The sequence below is a fragment of the Triturus cristatus genome, chromosome 8 (assembly GCF_964204655.1).
Source record: "Triturus cristatus chromosome 8, aTriCri1.1, whole genome shotgun sequence".
Taxonomy (NCBI): domain Eukaryota; kingdom Metazoa; phylum Chordata; class Amphibia; order Caudata; family Salamandridae; genus Triturus; species Triturus cristatus.
This window is the reverse complement of record NC_140591.1, coordinates 1,109,153,592-1,109,171,940: the sequence shown is the minus strand read 5'-3', so window position 1 is coordinate 1,109,171,940 and position 18,349 is coordinate 1,109,153,592. Positions and strand designations below refer to the sequence as shown.

The following is an 18,349-nucleotide window of genomic DNA, read 5'->3' as shown; positions in this document are numbered from 1 at the left end:
TTTCTATTTGTAGTATTTTTTAATGTATGTTAGTGAGGGCCTAGCAGGTGCTGAAATAATATTTGTTTTAAAAGACTGACAAAACAGGCATTGACAAAACTTTATGTCTGGCAGCCTACGTCAGACAGATAGGCTTTGCCAATGCTTGTTAATATATATCTTTTTTTTTTTTTTTTTAAATAAATGTAGGCCAGATCTAAAAAAGAAGTGGGTAATTTAACTCTGAGAGATGTAAGAGGTGACAGGTTTTATTGATAAACAAACTTGGCTAGGTGTGTTTCTCAGGTGAGATGCAGGACACACCATTGGTGGGCAGGGTGGGAGTAATGCTCTTTGAGTAGATGAGAGGAGAGCTTTCACTGGTAGGGCATAAGAACATCTGTGGGTGCAGGTTGAGTACGAGGGATGCTTTGGGAGAGATCTAGGGTGTGCCCGGGCTGTCCCCATGCCACCTGCCTTTCCTGGGATGGTTGAGTGGGTGCAGGGGTGCAACTTTGTTTTAACTGCTGTTTTATGTAAACAGTGAACATGTGTTGTTGGTTTGCAGGGACTAACATTCAAAGCAGTCACAAATATACTCGCCAACATCTGAGACAATCCAAGAGGCACAATTAGAAAAAAAATATCAGTAAAAAATAATGTTCCCATTAACTTGCGTTGGAGTAGTGGTAGTTTCAAGAAGGAGAAAGCTAAAATCACTTTTTTGGTTGAAAAAGCCGTGGTCTCCTCCTAAATGTTGAGTATTGGCCTGTGTGGTCAGAAATACAACATTGCTCTAGCTTGAAAAGCAAAGCAAAATAGATTTGTTTTTATTTTTAAATATCTTCTGCTCTTAAGAATGGCAAAACTTCATATTGTAAGTCATGGCTATTATGCAAGATGAACATGCGCAGAATAGCCATCAACGCTGCAGCAGGTGAAGTCAGTGGTGGCTGGTGACATTTGAAAGTGGTGGGCGTAAAAGTTTGGGGAGAGTGCCTGGTGGCGAGCGAGCCTAGAGAGTGTGGCCGACCGCCTCAAGGAGGATTTGGGGGTCCTCTTTGCCATTTTTGTAATCAGTACCATATATTATGCAAGATAATCAAATGGCCACACCTGGGAGTACAAAAGTGACAATGGAAAGGCACAACATTTTACATCTCGCCAGTGACCACCCTTTCAGTACGTTATCCCCTCTGAAGAATGCTCCCTTAGATTACTTTAAATACCAATGGGTAATGCGGTTTAAAAGCATGTAGCTTCCACCCCCCACGAAAACTAAACAAAAAGATTTAACATGTTAGGTACTAAAATGTGCCACATGTAGATATTCACACATATACGCAGTCGCGGCCGGCATTGCGGGTGGGGGGGTGGAAATGGGGTCGTCGCGGGAGGAGGTATGCGGGGAGGGGTTTAATAAAATAAAAATATGAAATGAACCTTACTGAGCTTCTGGATGGGTCCAACGACTCCCGCCGTCCGGTCCTGCGCCAATTCATTCTCGTCAGCAGGAAAAGGAAAGGCAGCCTCCCTCCCTCCCCTCCCCTGCAATGGCAGAATTGTGATTGGTGAGGCGCAGGGGAGAGCGCCCCAGCCACGCCATTTTCTCCTAGATAGAGAAAAAGGGAGAGTGGGCGGTCGTGCTCGAGGACAGGGGGGGAGTGGCTTACCCACTGTTGTGGGTACTGACTGTTTGGTCGGCTCCAGGGGCCGACCAAACAGTCAGTACCCATAACAGTGTGTAAGCCCCTCCCCCTGCCCTCGAGCACGACCGCCCACGATCCCGCCCCCAACCAGGCACTTCTGCTTTCTCGCAGTGCGAGAGGCAGCAACATAAAATGGTAGTTTTTACCATTTAATGTTTCTGCTTCTCGCAGTGCGAGAAAGCAGTGGGGCGACGCCCAAACGCCCCTATGGAGGGCCACTTCAGGGGCCCATTGAACTCTGGCTATTACTATATTTTGCTACTCGACACGCAGTGAGAGGGGGGCATTTTTCTCCTCTTTGCACTAGGGTCCATGGCACCTTTGCTGCGCCACTGAGCCGGTCTCCACTGTTAAAGGAACCAACTCCTGGTGCAGACCTCCTATTTTAAAGAATTTGTGTTGCCACACATCATGGGACACACGAAACGACTTTGAGCTAATGCGAAGTAGCGTCTCTGTTCATTTTTTATCTCGCTAATTTGCAGCCAGGCCACAGTCACTTCGTTACTTCCGTACAAAATGGGAGCGGAGTGTGTTTTTTGTGAGGAAAGAGTGAGACAGCCAAAAAATGCAGTGGAAGACAGGGCGGGGCCTGGGGAAGAGTCCGAGACAATGAGGGATTCCCTCCCCCACCTCATCCTCGCACATTCCTGAGCACCTTTCATCTTTCCTGACGAGGCCCTGGCGATGCAAGCCCGGATGAAAAGATGAGCGAATAATCTCTCTGCTGCGGGGTCTGTGGGAACCTAAAACTATCTAGGCTACGGGTAGGCAGACTAACATGTTTATTTTTGAAAACGGTTTCATGTTGGACAGTTGGATGCAGACAGGGGGCTATGGTTGCAACGGGAGCAGACGCGCCGTGGTGCTTGCGGAGCCGGTCGCCATGCTGGTGACGTTGATTGTCTCAGACGTCGGTGCCTTCCCTTCCATTAAACCTTGGTGCTGAAGCACAAGAGTCCAGTGGCGTAGCAGCGACGTGCGTAAAATGTGTGACGCAGAAGAAAACACCACGTGCAGCCAGCCAAGCCGCGCGCAGTCCTCTACTGCGAGTATGCAAATTCGTGCCACGTGGGCCCCGATTAGGACTGGCTGAGCGGTACCACCGGCTGAGAAAAAGCTTTCTGATTATAAAGTGGCAAACTGTGCCTGCTTCCGGATATTCCGGCTGTTGTCACTGAGGCCCCGAATTTACTGGTCGGAAAATCATAACATCACGTGCAGATTGGTCAGGGACTCTGAGTACAAGTGCAGCCCAGTGACTACAGCTTAGTGGAGCATGGAACTCTGTGCTCTATCAACCCTTCAGCCTGACCTGTCCCCTGACATCCTCGCTACCCCGATGCTTTTGCTCTCACCCATCATAAGCTCCCCAGCTATGATTTCATACCTCCTGAGAGTCACTGTGGTATAGAGAATTATATACATAATTTAGCCCAGAAAATCCGGGTCCTCAATTATTCCCGATTTTGAGGGATTAACCCATAATTGCACAGTACTTGTGCATACATGGCAACATTTTAGAAGAGGAAAGAAGGAGGAGAATGTATTTCCCCCCATTGCCTTCTATTGAAGTAGAGGCAATTGCAAGCGGGAGACAGCCAATTTATCCATTTTTTGCTTAAAAATCGAGAGTATCCCTCCTAAATCGGGCCAATTGGCATGTATGCTTGTGTGGTGTGTTCACGTCACCCCATGTAGGTAGATTCATTTTGCATTCTACTTTCTTAGCTAAAGTGAGAAATCGCTCAGAAATGTTTAGCAATCATAGACTCAGTTTTTCCGTTCTGTTGGTTCTCTGGATGGTATGGCTCGTGTGTTTTGAGAGTAAAGGCCACTGTCCTCATCATGATTCTAACATGTGAACCTGCTCTCCCAGAGCCTGGCAAAAATGCAAGCCTTTAAAGTTTGCATACATGTTCTGCCTTTTTACATTGGCCGCAGAAATACAAGTTACTGGGAAGACCACCCCCTCCTAGAAAATATATGGAAATAAAACAAATTAAGTATGCTGCATTACTAGTCTGTCCAATGTCAGTGCATGACTCACGTGAGGGTTGACGTCGGTCGGCTACATCCATGGCGCTTCAGTGAAAATGAAAGTTCCTGCCTCTGTTCCTTCTGGGGTGGGCGAGGGTGTGTGGGTGAATTCATAGGATCAGCGGTTTGGTCGAGCTCTGGGGTGGCTCCCACTGTTTTTGAGGGTTATATGATTCATCCCATGATCACCCAAGTAAAGGCCAATGGGACCAGTAGATCTGATCAAGACCATTTCCTTTTTGGGCATGACGATGACGTAAGCAAGAAAAATTTGGAGCTGCACGTGCTCTGCACTGCGGAGCGCGAAGCTGATTCTTATGCGATTCAGAAGGAGTTCTGCTTTCTTACTTTCTAGCCTTTGAACCAAGGAGAGGGGGCTCTCACACCAAAGGGATGGAGCACCCAGTACCTGATAGGTTAAAAAAAGTTTTCCCTTTGGATGAATCGAATATTATACATCTGTCATTCACACATCACAACCAATAAACCGAGAGTTTACACAGAAAATTGATGATTGGGGCACTTATAAATCAACCACAGTCTCATAAAAAATATCAGTATTTTTTAATTAATGTTTCAAATACAAAAATGTGAACTCTGAATATGAGTTCGATCACATTAAAATTCCTCAGAGTACATATATCATCGATACAAAATAATTTTTTCAAACTAAAACATATACATGTCAAACAGATTATAATATTCGATTCATCCAAAGGGAAAACTTTTTTTAACCTTCTTACTTTCTAGGCCTACTATAAATTCAACCACATGTTGGATGCTCACAAAACTCTATATTGTCTTTCAATTGAGGAAATAATTTTGTTGCAGCCCTTATGCTTAATTCAGCCTGCCTTCTACTGCACATTGCTGATGTTCATTCAGGAGACGGAACCATCTTATGTGCAAGTTAGGCCGTGCCAGTCAATCTCACTACTACTTATGCAAGTACTCTGAGCATGTTGCAGTGGCTGTTGCTATTAGAGGAACTGGGCCCTAACTCAGGGACACCACCTTCTATACCTGCACATTAGGCTTTAGCGCTGTGAAGCCTGTTGGTATGCCGGCACCTTACAAGTGACTTTAGTTAATCAATCTATCTCTCTGGTGGTCCCCACCGACCACCCACCTGCAATAAGGCACGCAAAGTTAGTGTGTTCTTTTGCGAAATATCTGCTTGGGCTGATCTCGTTGAGCCACCAGTTGTAAAACCCATTCAGGTTTTCATAACGAACATCCATTATGCAAATACTCGCCTATGAAATTCATTATGTGCACATTTTCCTCACTTGTACTAATTCTGGGTATCCCGAAACCCCCCAAATGGAATGAACTGATCAGGGGCTCAACTAGCCCAGTCCTAACATCCCCCTTACCTCCTGGTCTCACTTCCTCGTTCCCTTCCATACAAAGTGATCTCATACGGAAGGACTCATAAAAAGGGGGGCTTCTAATTAAAATTGAAAACAATCTAAGGGTACTTGTCCTGCAGGAACAGTGTATTTAGACTTTAAGAAATGGGACAAGGAAGATGACCCAGGAGTAATGCAAAATGATAATGCGGTTTGGTTTCTGAATTCTTATAGGAATGTACTCTGGGACGTAGAACTCTTGTGCCATAGTAGGAACAGCAGTACCACTTTTTTAAAGATTTGAGAGATGGTTTGGAAATAGGGGCTGTCTTACGGTCTTCCTTGTGGGGTCACTCAACTACTCTTGATGTTTCCAAATAATTGGAGAGTGCTCTGGAAGGGAGTAGGTCCCTTGTCAGCAAGGTTGATGTTTTTTTTTTTAAATTGCGACCGGCGGAACCTCTTGAAGTTCCAAACTATGACGTGCAGTCTAGTCAAAATTCTAAATCATTAAAAAAAAATCCAGAGTGACACATTCTTCCAAACAACTAAAAGGACCAATCCCGGCCATCTAGTTAAAAAAACTGATTCTGAGCACACAATAATAAATGTGTTTTATTTATTTGTCCTAGAATTCATTCTTCATTTTCTATTCTCAAATACAGTGCTTTGTGTGAAATATTAAGTAATTATATATTTTTTTGGTTCAGTATAACTACACCTATTTAATTTGATATCTGAGATGGAGAGAAGAATAGGGGAGATTGGGATGAATCTTCAAGACTAAAGGGGGAATTTGGGGTCTCGGCACTATCGCTTCATTTCACTCTCCATTTTATGGGTAGACAAGCATATAATTCCAAGCCACGTGGAAAGCCAAAGGACTAAAAACCAGAAAAGCAAAGTTGGGTAAATTACCAGGTGCAAATCGTAAAATATTTGCTGGTAAATCAGTATGCAAGCAACCAGCATCTTTTTAATCTTGGTGCTTCAATGACCCACAAAGCCGTCACTGCCGTCTCTGGGGAGGTGGGGGGGGGGGGGGGGGGGGGCAGGAAAAGGATGAGATGGGGCCAATACCCCAGATCCATTCTTCTAGTCATGAGCAACATTTTAATTACACCTGGGTAATCTGAGTAATTTCAGTTAATTTGCTTTACTCTTGTGATGCAGAGCTACCAACAATTACATGATTTCTTCCACTCGTGTAACTCAGAGAGTAATTTCGGGCAAAAACGCCCACCACAAGAGCACAGGATCAGAGCGAGCGGCCATTGCTGTTTCTGTTCTGTTGCATTTAGCGCTATTGCAGTTTTGGATGCGTGGGTGCATTGTGCTAAATGTAGGGTTACATGTCTCGCATCATTCTGCGTAATCTCAAGTAATTTTGCTGCCATTTCGCGTAATTATGCTACTGTAAATTACGAGAGTTACACCCATTCCTAGATTCTTCCTGTCGCCCCTTAAACCCGCCCGCCTAGGGTTTTGGAAAAAATAAAAAACTGCAACGTGCCACAGGCTGTAATATGTCCCAGCACTCTCGCTCAAAAGAAGGGAGTGTTTGAGGCAATATTTGAGCATACTTGTTTGCTTATGCTTAAAATGTTTAAATATGGCTTTTTATTCATCTGTCGAGATCGCTGTCTACCTAGCTTTATAGATGGAAAGATATATATACACACAAATGCACGCAAACGTGAGCGTAGACTTTTCACGATTGCCTGTTGGGGTGGCCCCACCAATTATTTTATATGTGGCATGCCCCGTCTAAAAATAACATCTAAAGATGCCACTGCGGCCAGTTTGGCCTTCCAGGGGGCACATGCCACTAGGCAGCCGGCAGCATAGATGAGCTGGAAGGTAGACTTCGGGCCTACAGCCAAGCCTGGGAAATGTACTGGCATGGCCATGTTGGCCTCCTGCCTCGATTACATTTCAAGAGTTAAATGAACCATGGTTGCTGTTTGAACTGTGGCATGAAGTGGGGGAGAGACAAAAACATTACAACTTTTTAAAAGATATGGGACAAAAACAGGAGTGGATAAGAGGTAAAGGGACTGGATGAGAGGTAAAGGAGGGCCTGAGGGGGGTAAAGAGTTAACGCGTGCAGCTGGCGCGCCTGGCAGTCATTCCTTATCTGTCTTCAGATGTCTAGGTGTTTTTAAGCTCACGATTATATTGTGGCTGATCTGCGCCTTTCACTCACCCTCCAATAACCCATTTGTTCTTATTATTGACAAATGAAGGCTGGAGAGCCGTGGGTGGTTGAGAGCATTGGGGGAGGGGCGGCGGTGCAACGGGATAAGATTGATCCATTATGACCTGGCTGCTGACGTGGGGGCAGCTATCGCCGTCCGTCTCGGGCCATTGGTGGGCCCTGATACAGCCTTCGATAATCTGCATTGTTGACGATATCAATACACAAAGCGCCCTGAGGCGAATGACAGCCAAGTCCCGGCAGAGATAAGGTAGCAGGAGAGTGACTGGCGCTATCACTCACATCATCAGTGATAGGAAGACGCATTGCTTGGGAACGAAGTAATCCGGGCTGGGGGTGGTCTCAGGCATAGCAGTGTAAGCTTACACATACTGCCTCGGTGGGGGGACAGAGTGAGGTCAAAGGTCAGACAGTACTCCAGAGTCCAGCGTTCTCTGAGTCTTGCCCACCGTAGCCCCCCTGGCACGGCCCTCTAGATGTAAGTCAATCCCTGCGCCCGGAGGGAGGTCAAAGGGCAGGCGGCATCACAGAGTCCAGCTTTCTCCTGCCCATCAGTCACAATGGCCTGGTCCCTTGGACATTCTTTCACTGGAGCAGGAGATGGAAACGAGGCTGGGCCAGTGGTTAGAAGTCACTGGAGATCAGAGCAGATGAAAATTGTCATCTTCTCCCCATGTTTCTTCTGCCAGCAGTGGCGTATGGGAGCCGCGCATTCTTAGGAAAGGCTACTTAAAGTATTTTTGTTGGTTTGGTACTGCATGACATTCATGGACCAGCTTCTTGGCACTAGTAAGGCACACAATTTCAAAGAGACATCCATAGCCAGGATGGATGCAGTCAGGTCCTCACAGCCTTCCTCAGTTTCAACATGCTTGCTCCTTCCGCTTTTCCTTAGGTTGCGGCCTCCGAACCCGGGCTGCAGTGATTTAGAAAGTTCTACCACCAGAGTGAACGTTCTTTACTCATTGATTGAATTTGTCATTTTTTAAAATTAGAAGACCTCAAGCATCGGCTTGAATTTTAAAGCTCGAAGTACTTGTCAAGAACTGAGGGTTTTCCTCCGTGGAGGGCTTTGTAGACCATGCAGGTCAAACGATGAGTACACACTGCTGAACCGAACGCCATTGAGGCCAAGGCGGGTGAAATGTGGTCTGATCTTTTTGAGGATTGTCCTAGTTCGCTTTGCTTTGTCCAACAATCACATCTTTCAGTTTCCAACCCTGGCTGCTGAAAACTGTTTGGGTATGGCAGAGTAAGTCTGGTTTGCGAAGGTTAGCGTTGGAGCGATAGAATTAAAGCCACACAAATCTAGGGATGATATGGTGCACACAGCACTTCAGTCACCCAACACTAGAATCTGACTGCAGTATTATATAACAGTAGCGGCTACTACGGAACGGGCGTGCGGGGTTTGTGGAGGAATTTTTAAAAAAAACGTACCTGGATGTGGCCATCTGGTTCCCGCTGCCGCCGCTCCTCCGTCCCCTGCTCTTCTTCCGGGGCAGCAGGAAGCACGCAGAGTCCCAGACTCCGCTGACCAATCACAACGCTGCCTTCTAGAAACTTTGAAGTAACCATCTAAAGTAGAAAAAAACATTTATCTTCACCGAATCCTACATCGCTAATAATTACCAACAATAGGCATTCCAGATGTTCCTGTTTTGATGATGTTTGCTTACGTTTTGTGGTGATGTGGTTCTAGATCAATTATTCATGAGATATGACCAGGCAGGGTAGAGGTGGCTAAGCTCTTTGTGGAAAGGATGGCAGATGAAGCAAGATCTCTGAGAGCAGGAGCAGTGGGAGCCAAATCAATGAGAGGATTCAAAAGGCCCCGGAGCTACAGATGGCAGAAGAGTGATACTGGAGGGCCGCAAGGTCAAGATACATTCAATGGCTAGCCTAACAGCTAGAGCGGTCAACCTCGAAGCTGGGGAACCGGGTTTGAGTTTTGGCATGAACGCTCAACATCCTGTGATTCTGGGCAAATCACTCAATCTCCCCGTGCCTAAAAAAATGAATGTGTCCGTCTGGAACGCAACTGGTGCTCATGTAAAGCTTTTTGCCAAACAAAAGAGAGGGCATAGGGAGGTTTATAGACCCCCAGGGGCCGACCCCCCTGAACTCGAAGCAACACAACACAACAAGGCTCCTGGGTATAAATAGGAAAGTAGAGCGCTCTGATACCTTCGGGTCGAATTCACGCTAAATAAAACCCCCTCCCAAAAAAATGGCTGCCGCATGTAGGTCTAAATTTACTGCTAATATCCAAGCATCGCAGAGTTCTGCTGCCTCAGCAGCACCTGCTCAAACTGTATTCATTGGCACAATAATGTTTATGTGCTGCGGACATTTCCAAGCCTAAGGGGTGGTGGGGGAGGGGGGGTCGCTTGATTTGCTGAGTTTTTTTCTCTTAATGGCTGCACTGACATCACTCGTTTATAGGCTTGGCACTGTAACATTGAGACCAGTCTTCTGTGACCAGAAGAACATGTACCCTTGCAAGTGGTTTTAAACCGTCGCCTCGTGTCACCATGCTACTCGCGGCGCATAGGCCCGGTTTCCAAGCAGACAGGAAATACTTTCGGGGGTAGAGAGGTGGAACCAGCTCTAAACAGCGCGGGAGCCCAACCCTCGAGGCTTGGTGCCTACTGCTGTGCAGTTGTGGAGATGACACCAAGCACCCAATGCAGGTTTCATTGTGTATTTGTGCTGCGGCTCTCCATGGGGCAAATTCTCACAAGTGATAATGTGTATGGGAAGTAATTCTACAGGAATACTCATTCATGTACTCTTACCTGCCTTTGTGATTCAGCCCTGAGACTTCCAATCTCCCTATCAATAAAAGTGCAAAGAGGGCACAATCCTTTCAACTTTCACTAATTTTACATGACTTCTCAGTGAATACTCTCATTTTATTTGCCTTTTAGATGCTTCGCGGCTAACTGTCCAATAAATATAAGAGTATGTAAAGTAGTACTACAGGAGTACTATTTTACGTGCTCCAAATTGACTTTACAACAAACAAATGATGGACGGAATGCTGACAATGCAGACATTCTCCCCCAGTCAAGAGATCTGGGTTAAATCCATCGTTCTTTTGCCCACTACGCCACCCCAGTTCAGACATGGCCATATGCAAATCAGTCTTGACCCTATTCCCAGACGTGGGACCCGTGCTCACTACGCCACTGGAGTCAAGCTATCCTGGCTGATGACGGCTGATAGCCAGAAACCGGTCCTAGGATGCTTGATTCCGGTCCAGGGAAGACATGGCTTGGCAGTTCGGGCTGGACTGTTCCCATGAGGCACAGGGTCAAGACTGATTTGCATATGGCCATGTCTGAACTGGGGTGGCGTAGTGGGCAAAAGAACGATGGATTTAACCCAGATCTCTTGACTGGGGGAGAATGTCTGCATTGTCAGCATTCCGTCCATCATTTGTTTGTTGTAACGCATTTCGCCCTAAGTGGGATGGGTATTCCCAGACGTGGGACCCGTGCTCACTACGCCACTGGAGTCAAGCTATCCTGGCTGATGACGGCTGATAGCCAGAAACCGGTCCTAGGATGCTTGATTCCGGTCCAGGGAAGACATGGCTTGGCAGTTCGGGCTGGACTGTTCCCATGAGGCACAGGGTCAAGACTGATTTGCATATGGCCATGTCTGAACTGGGGTGGCGTAGTGGGCAAAAGAACGATGTATTTAACCCAGATCTCTTGACTGGGGGAGAATGTCTGTATTGTCAGCATTCCGTCCATCATTTGTTTGTTGACTTTAAGCGCTTCGGTGCTCATGACGAGCCCAGCTCGTCATGAGGCACAGTGGAGCTGTGCTCATGACGAGCTGGGCTCGTCATAACCATCGCGGCCAGCCCACGCGCGATTGATTCCCCGCCTGTGCGGGAGAATCAATCAGTGGGCGGGGTCGTGACAAGCTCAGCTCGTCATGAGCACAGCTCCACTGTGCCTCATGATGAGCTGGGCTCGTCAAGAGCACAGCGCCACCGCCCGCACCGCTGAGGAATTACCCCGGTGTGGAAGGGGTTAAGAATAGGCCTATTGCGTTCATTTGGGAGCAATGTACGCCGTGGCATTACGTGTAAACATCCATGTTTTGAGAATTTGGCCTCGTTCAGAAGTAAACTTCCATCTCCCACCAGTGCCTCGGAGAGTGGCTCCCAGGCAGTGCCCATTAACGTCATTGCAGCAGGCGCGTGTCTACCATCAGTGCAGCGGGTGCAGTGCACTGCTGCTCAGAGCCCTGAGGGGTCCAGTGAAACCGAATAATTGCTGTATTTTACTACCTCAGTAGCAATTAGAGGGCCATTTTACTTGCTCGCACCTGCTTGCACCAGGGCCCATGGGATCAGTGATTAATTTGTTAAAACAAATAAGTGCCTGGGCCCTCGTCAGGTGGCCACCGTAGTTTGCACCACACATTGCCACTGTACCTACTCAACTACTATCCCTCACACAAGTGTGACAATTCAGACTGTTCAAGGCTGCCAGCACTTTAAGAATGCCTTGGTTGGCAAATATTGGTTGTTTTGAATGTATATTGAATTAACAAGCAACTGTTTTTCTGCTCATCTTCAAATTACACAAACAGAGCTAATTTACAGACCATTTTGTGGTGATTAGCAGTGAGAAGTGTAAATTGTTAATGTATCTCAGTTAGGTGCAGGCATCAGATTTAAAGAGTTGTGCGCTGAGGATGAGTGAGGCCAGAGGCCTGTACCACATTGCTGTAGTGTCTTCTCATTTCGTACACGTGCCCATTGCCCGGCGGATGTATATCTGTGGTAGGTAGCTGGTTGTAGCAAGTGATGCTAGGTGCCCTAATAGCCAGTTAAATGTGTTTTAGGCTGGTGTTGGAGGTTTGATCAGAGTTCTAGGTTGATGTGTTCTGTTGTAGGGTAGTGTCCCTGCTTCGTACCATGTTACCCTACTCTGTGACATATCTGTATTGTGCAGGATGTGTATGCACTGCTCTTTGTTCTTTCTAATGTGGGCTGTTGGGTGTTAGGTATGTGAAACATGATTAGTGAGTAGAGATGCGTGCTAATCTGTTAATGCGGTAGCTCATGGCATATCTGTGCTGTGATGGATGTAGGTGCAGTGTTCTATTTAATGTGTCTTGTTTAAAACGATTCAAACCCTACAATGCAGACTTTACATTGTTAAACAGATAGCTTTACAGTTAGTTACAGCAATGAATTCAGGGTGAACCTGTTAATGCTTGGGCAGATGGACGAGGCAATAGATGCTCAGGGGTGTGGCTTCCATTGGTGCAGAAGGTGCAGTGGCACTGGGGTCCACAGGCCTGATGGACCCACAGAGCCTGGATTATTCCTGTATTTCACAGATCAAACAGGAGCCAGGTGGCCCATTTCCTTCCTTGCACTAGGGCCCATGACACACTTGCTACGTCACTTTAGATGCTGCTGTCTGCTCACAGTCCACTGCTGCTGCTTCAGCCAGTGCCACCCAGAGACACATGTGTTGTGACAGTCAGCTGTGGTCAAAGTGATAATATTGTGTTCAATGCGTGGCCGTGGCCATGTGGGTGTTATTTAGACGTTAGTTGCCAGGAGTTTTAAGAGGTGCCAACTGAAGGAAGTAAAGAAGGGCCACCAGCCATGCAACGCAACAACCACACAAAATAGCTGTTATTTCCAGCTGCGGCTCCTCCGCTAAGGTGGAGGAGCGTCGCCCCACTGCTCTCAGAGCAGTGGAAAAATAAAACATAAAATGATAATAACACAACGTTATTATCATTTTATTTTTAGTATTGGCCATTGGGTCAGGTTAGGGCATGTGGGGCTCGGGCCACAGGTAGGAGGAAATATGTATGCAACATATGTGCGCATGACAGTTTGGCCAGCTGTCTTGGGTCGGCCAAACAGTCATGGGCACTTACCATCTCTCCGCTTGGCTGTGGTGCACAGCCGGGTGGAGAAGAGTCCCAAGGCTCCCAGGCACTGAGTGGCCAAACAGGCCGCTCAGACCAATCTTGATGCTGCTGTCATGCTGGTAACAGCAACGTCGTGATTGGCTTAGGGGAGCCTGTGTGCTGCTAGGAGCCTGGAAGAGAAGAGTACGGAAGAGAAGCTGCGGCGGTAATCATGTAAGTGATCTTTTAAATATTTCTTAGCCCGCCTGCAACACCGCCTGTTCCGTAGCAGCCGTCACTGGTTATTGCCACCAAATCATGAAAATAACAATATGCTTAGAAATTACTGCATTTACACCATATGTTTAGTATTTTTTTCCTAATTGTACCAAGAGAGACAGTTGGTACGAATGCTTCGTTCTTGGCATAGGCTGGCAACCTGTCAGGATTTGGTAAGAACATACACTCACCCCATTTCAGAATAGCTGACAATGCTGAACATCAAAAGTATACCGGATGCAATATTTAAGTTTTTGATTCCAAAAAGGCTATTGGGTGACTCCAATAGCAACGCGGTCCCAGTGTTAATTTGTAAAAGAAATACATGTCAGGGCTCTCGTCAGGAGACCATTGCAACTCGCACCACACATTGCCCCTGTCAAGTGGCAAATGATAGTAACAACACAACTACTAACCATCTCACTCCTACAAGTATGACAATTCAGACTATTTCAGGCCTTCGAAGCCATAGGAATGGCTGGGGGAAGGCAGGTAATAGTAATTGTTAATGTATATTAAATCAATATTTAACTGTTGTTGTGGTCATCTCTCAATTAGCCTAATCAGCGTCACCTTGTGATGGACAGTCACAAGCGCCGGTATTCACAATTAAGTGCCAATGCCGAGCATCGTAAACTACCGGCTCAAATTAAGCACTGCGCTGTCCCTCGTTCCAATGAGCCTCCTGCAAGGTGGTCACTTATCACTTTCTTATGTTCATGATGCAGACCCACTCGCCCTTTCTGCAGCATGTCAGGCAAGAAAGGATTGAAAAATAATTTGCCAGGGAAATGAGCAGCGTGTGTGAAGGATATTTGGAAAGCTTTTGGAAACAGAGGGCAGCACAATGAACCAATAAACAGAGAGAATTTCAATGGGAAATTGCGCTTCAAAGAGCGTGGCACTCCTGCCCAGGGCACAAGTCGGGGGTACACGCGGATAGACGGCATCCGCCCACTATTTTCACAAGGTGGACACAATCCTCCCTCCAAGAAGTTGGGTCCCATGAAAAATGCTGAACTGTACCAGTGTAATTTTCAGAGAACAGGACACATTCAGCAGCACCTGCACGTTGACTGCATTCCTTCTGAACAGCAACATGCAGGCGGCAAGGGGGCTTTGTTATTATACATTCCAGCTGGGCCCAAACCAAAGGTTGAATTTAAGGGCCCATCAGACCTTCTTTTGTTTGAGTATCCTGACTGTGAGCTATCAGTAGCCTCACATCTAGATGCAAATGCAAAGGAGGAGAAACAAGGGCACACATCTTGTTATTACTTCACAAGAACTTAGAGAGGTATGCTTTTTACTTTGTTCAATCCTTGTATTTAGGAGGTATGCATGCACTGTACGAATGTCAGATTTGTTGGTCTGTCCCAGTATTTACAAAATAAGAATTTAAATACCACTACTATTGTATTTCTTGTACAGCACCACTCAACCAAATGCAGAGTGTCAGAGCACTTTACATCACACCTACACATTTTATATTGACAATAAATCATACAAGTGTAAACCAATGTACAGGATGTGTTAAATAAGACAGTGAGTGTTACAAGGTGTAGGAGTCACATGTCCTTCATAGCTCACTGTGCTGTATTAGAAAGGTTACAATTTATGAACTGCAAATAACAAAAGGATCTCTGTGTTAAAAGCAGGCAACCCACTTACCCCTCTACATAAAAATAAAAATCTGCCATCTGCATGTTACATGATCTGCTTTGCAGGAGTCACATTAACCCTCTATGCTACTTTGAGTCAAAACTTGCACTAGGAAAAACACAGATCTCTCAGCAAATGTGTTAACCTCCAGAGTTATTTCAAAATTATTTATTATTCCATGAGATTTACTGGGCACACAAAGATCTCTGCAGCAGGTGCCTTAACCCCAAAATATATTTTAAGATATAAGACTTTGCAACCAATTAAGCAGAACAGATTGACTTCCACATTTCTCTTTATTGCCAATTTTTTTTTGCAGAGTTTTAAAAATGAAATGTATAAGTTGAGGCCCAGATTTGAAGACGGAATGTGTCACTTTTTTGGCACACCGGACGGAATGTGTCACTTTTTTGGCACAACCCGACACAAAATCTCATTTGTTAAATCTCATAACGCTCTCAAATATACTCATAACAGACCTGCTAAACATATGTGTGAGGCTTAAGATCTGATGTCCCTTCCTGTGAGGTCATGGGTTGTGATGGCACTTCCTGTGATGTCACATCGTGTGATGTCATGCGCCGTGATGTCAATTATATACTGCCTAACTTGGTTTGTCCCCCCACTTCGTTTTTTTGTTAGGACTTGCGCCCTGCTCCCACCTCATATGAGGTATCATCGGTATACATAAGAATGATGATGCCATAAATACTCATATTGAAATGGCTGCACTCTTTTGCAGGTGCGGAGGAAGTGGTGGATAGTTGCTCACTCTGCTTGAGAGATCACTGCGCTAGGAAAACACATCAAGTTATCATCAAAAAGTGTCCAGTATAGATCTAAGGCCTCACCAGATTGCACATTTACACAGACTCGAGCTCACCAGCCTCCACCATTAATCCACAACCAAAGTAAACAGGATTGGTGAGATGATACCACAAGAGAAGTGGCCTACCAGCCTCAAACTTGTCACAGGCCCAGAGTCTTTTCCCCCTCAGAATGACGTATAAGCACAGCGCCTTTCTCTGCTGTTCAGTGCACCTGACATTAGCAGCTCTTCCTAAGAGAGAGCCTGCCAGTTAGAGCCAGGGGACAAACGCTGCACTTTATCGTATTAGTCAGGGCCTGTCAGCGTCATTAATTAAGGTTTTCAAGCAGAAGGTTGTGGACGCGCCCGGTCAGCCATGCTGAACAAAACTCTGGCTCTGTTGGACTACTGAGGTGCATAGTACTCTGTCATGCCGAGCTCTGGCCTTTGTGTTTTGCAGATAAAATGTGCCGTCTAAGAGTTACCTAATGGATTCACATGTTCCTTAGCCTTTCGTTCCCAGTATGCTTTGAGCTACATCCCTACCGCAGTATGTGCTAAAAAGAGAAGGAGCATTCAAGGTCCTTTAAAGAGCAAAACAATGTTTTAGGGAATCTGTGGTGGACTGCTTTTATGATCTGGCTTGATAGTGCAGCTGTCTGCAAGACCTATTGTTACTGGTGCATTAAAAAGTATGCAGAGGAAGCTTTGGCTCTACCCAGAGGTGTATTACTGTCTCACCTCATGGTATTGCTTGTTTGATGTATCATTCCGCCACCAATGGCTTGATTGCATTGTAATGCACAAGGGACTACTTTACATCTCAAAAGTGCACTGAATCATAACACATCACTTTCATTAGCTCATAGATGGATTGTATAACGAAAACTACCATTTTTAATTTGCTGTTATCCCTGCAGCTGACCTTTTTAATGTTTTAGTCTGTGCTCAAAATTCAAGACAGACTTGTTGGCTCTCCCAACACTAGTTCCTTAAGGCTCAGTAATCGCACGGGCAAACATTTCAGCACAAGGGCCATCTTGTTTCTGTATTTCTACCTTAATGCAATGGGAGAACTGGCAATATCAGGACAACAAGAGGATGTGGGGAGAGGATGTGGTCTAACGGCTAGGGCCGGTAGATCTCAAATCTGGGGAACCGGGTTCGAGTCTCAGCAATGACGCTCAAAATCCTGTGATTCTGGGCAAGTCACTTAATCTCACCGTGCCTAACAAAAATGAATGTGTCCTTGTGTAAGGCAACTGATGCTCATGTAAGGTGCTCTGATACCTGATACCTTTGGGTCAAGTTTGCGCCATATAAAACGCTGGAAAAAAATATATATATGTTTGAACAAGTTTCAAAATCAGGGTATTATATAAACTGCTCAAATGAGAAGCCCCCACACTACCACTAAGGCAGTGGTTAATTTGTAAAAAAAATAAGCGCTGGGGCTCTCATTAGGAGGCAGCATGCACCAGCCCATTGCTCCTCTTAGCACCGCCTAAAACAGAACCAACTACTAACCAAGAAAGTGGGGGGAGGATGTAGCGTAATGGTCAGAACTGGCTCAACATCCTATGATTCTGGGCAAATCACTATATCTCCCCGTAAATGAATAAATAAATGTGTTCTTAACTTCTCCACCTTGGCAAAGTTTTGTTTGCAGAAAGAAAATCCTATAAATGCAAGTTTTGCAGGGGAAAATATGTGTCAATATCTACTTTTAAAAGGAGAATTCGCCCCCAAATATGATTTTTAAAGAAAAGTTTTTCCACAAAAGCGTTCACTTTAAGTAATTTTCAAACACTGAGTTGACTTTGCAAAATTATCGAGCCACAAAAGGGTAAACGATTTACACAGAACCATTGCTTTAAATGGGCAGGTACTGTCTTGACCTGAGGATCTGCACTTGTTAAATTTGAAAGGGAGAGTACCAGCACTTCTCAGTAGGAATGGAATACTTTTTATGCTTCTTGGCAGCCAATAAGAACTCCAGGGTAGTGACTGGACTGGGAATGCAAACCGGCCCTGGCAATTGAGTCGTACCGGCCGCAGTGGGGGGAGGGGGAGGGGGTTCCGTGTGGAAAACAATGCAGCTGCTTTCGTTACAGGGGGCCTATGCTGCAAAACCAGACGAGGTAACAAAAACGGCCCCCCAGGGGTCCAAAACTGGCCCACACCCTGGCAGCCCATCGGGGAAACCCTTGGTGCCCGCTACGGCCAGTCCTGCCAGGAGTACCTGCACTTCTGTATTTCCATTCTCACATTTCACATCTGCACAGGTCAAAACATGGATTTGTGGCTCTACGTACACAGCCTGGGATATACTATCCAATACAATCCAGTGTTTAGACTTCTTAATGCATCAGTTTTAAGTTTCGCAAGTGAGGTAGTTGGTTTGTAA

General features: G+C 45.9%; 1 protein-coding gene across 2 annotated transcripts in view; it reads left to right on the top strand.

The window, feature by feature from the left end:
- NHS (NHS actin remodeling regulator) overlaps positions 1-18,349 on the top strand; it is a 462,726-nt gene that overhangs the window by 180,985 nt on the left and 263,392 nt on the right. The window lies entirely within an intron of this gene.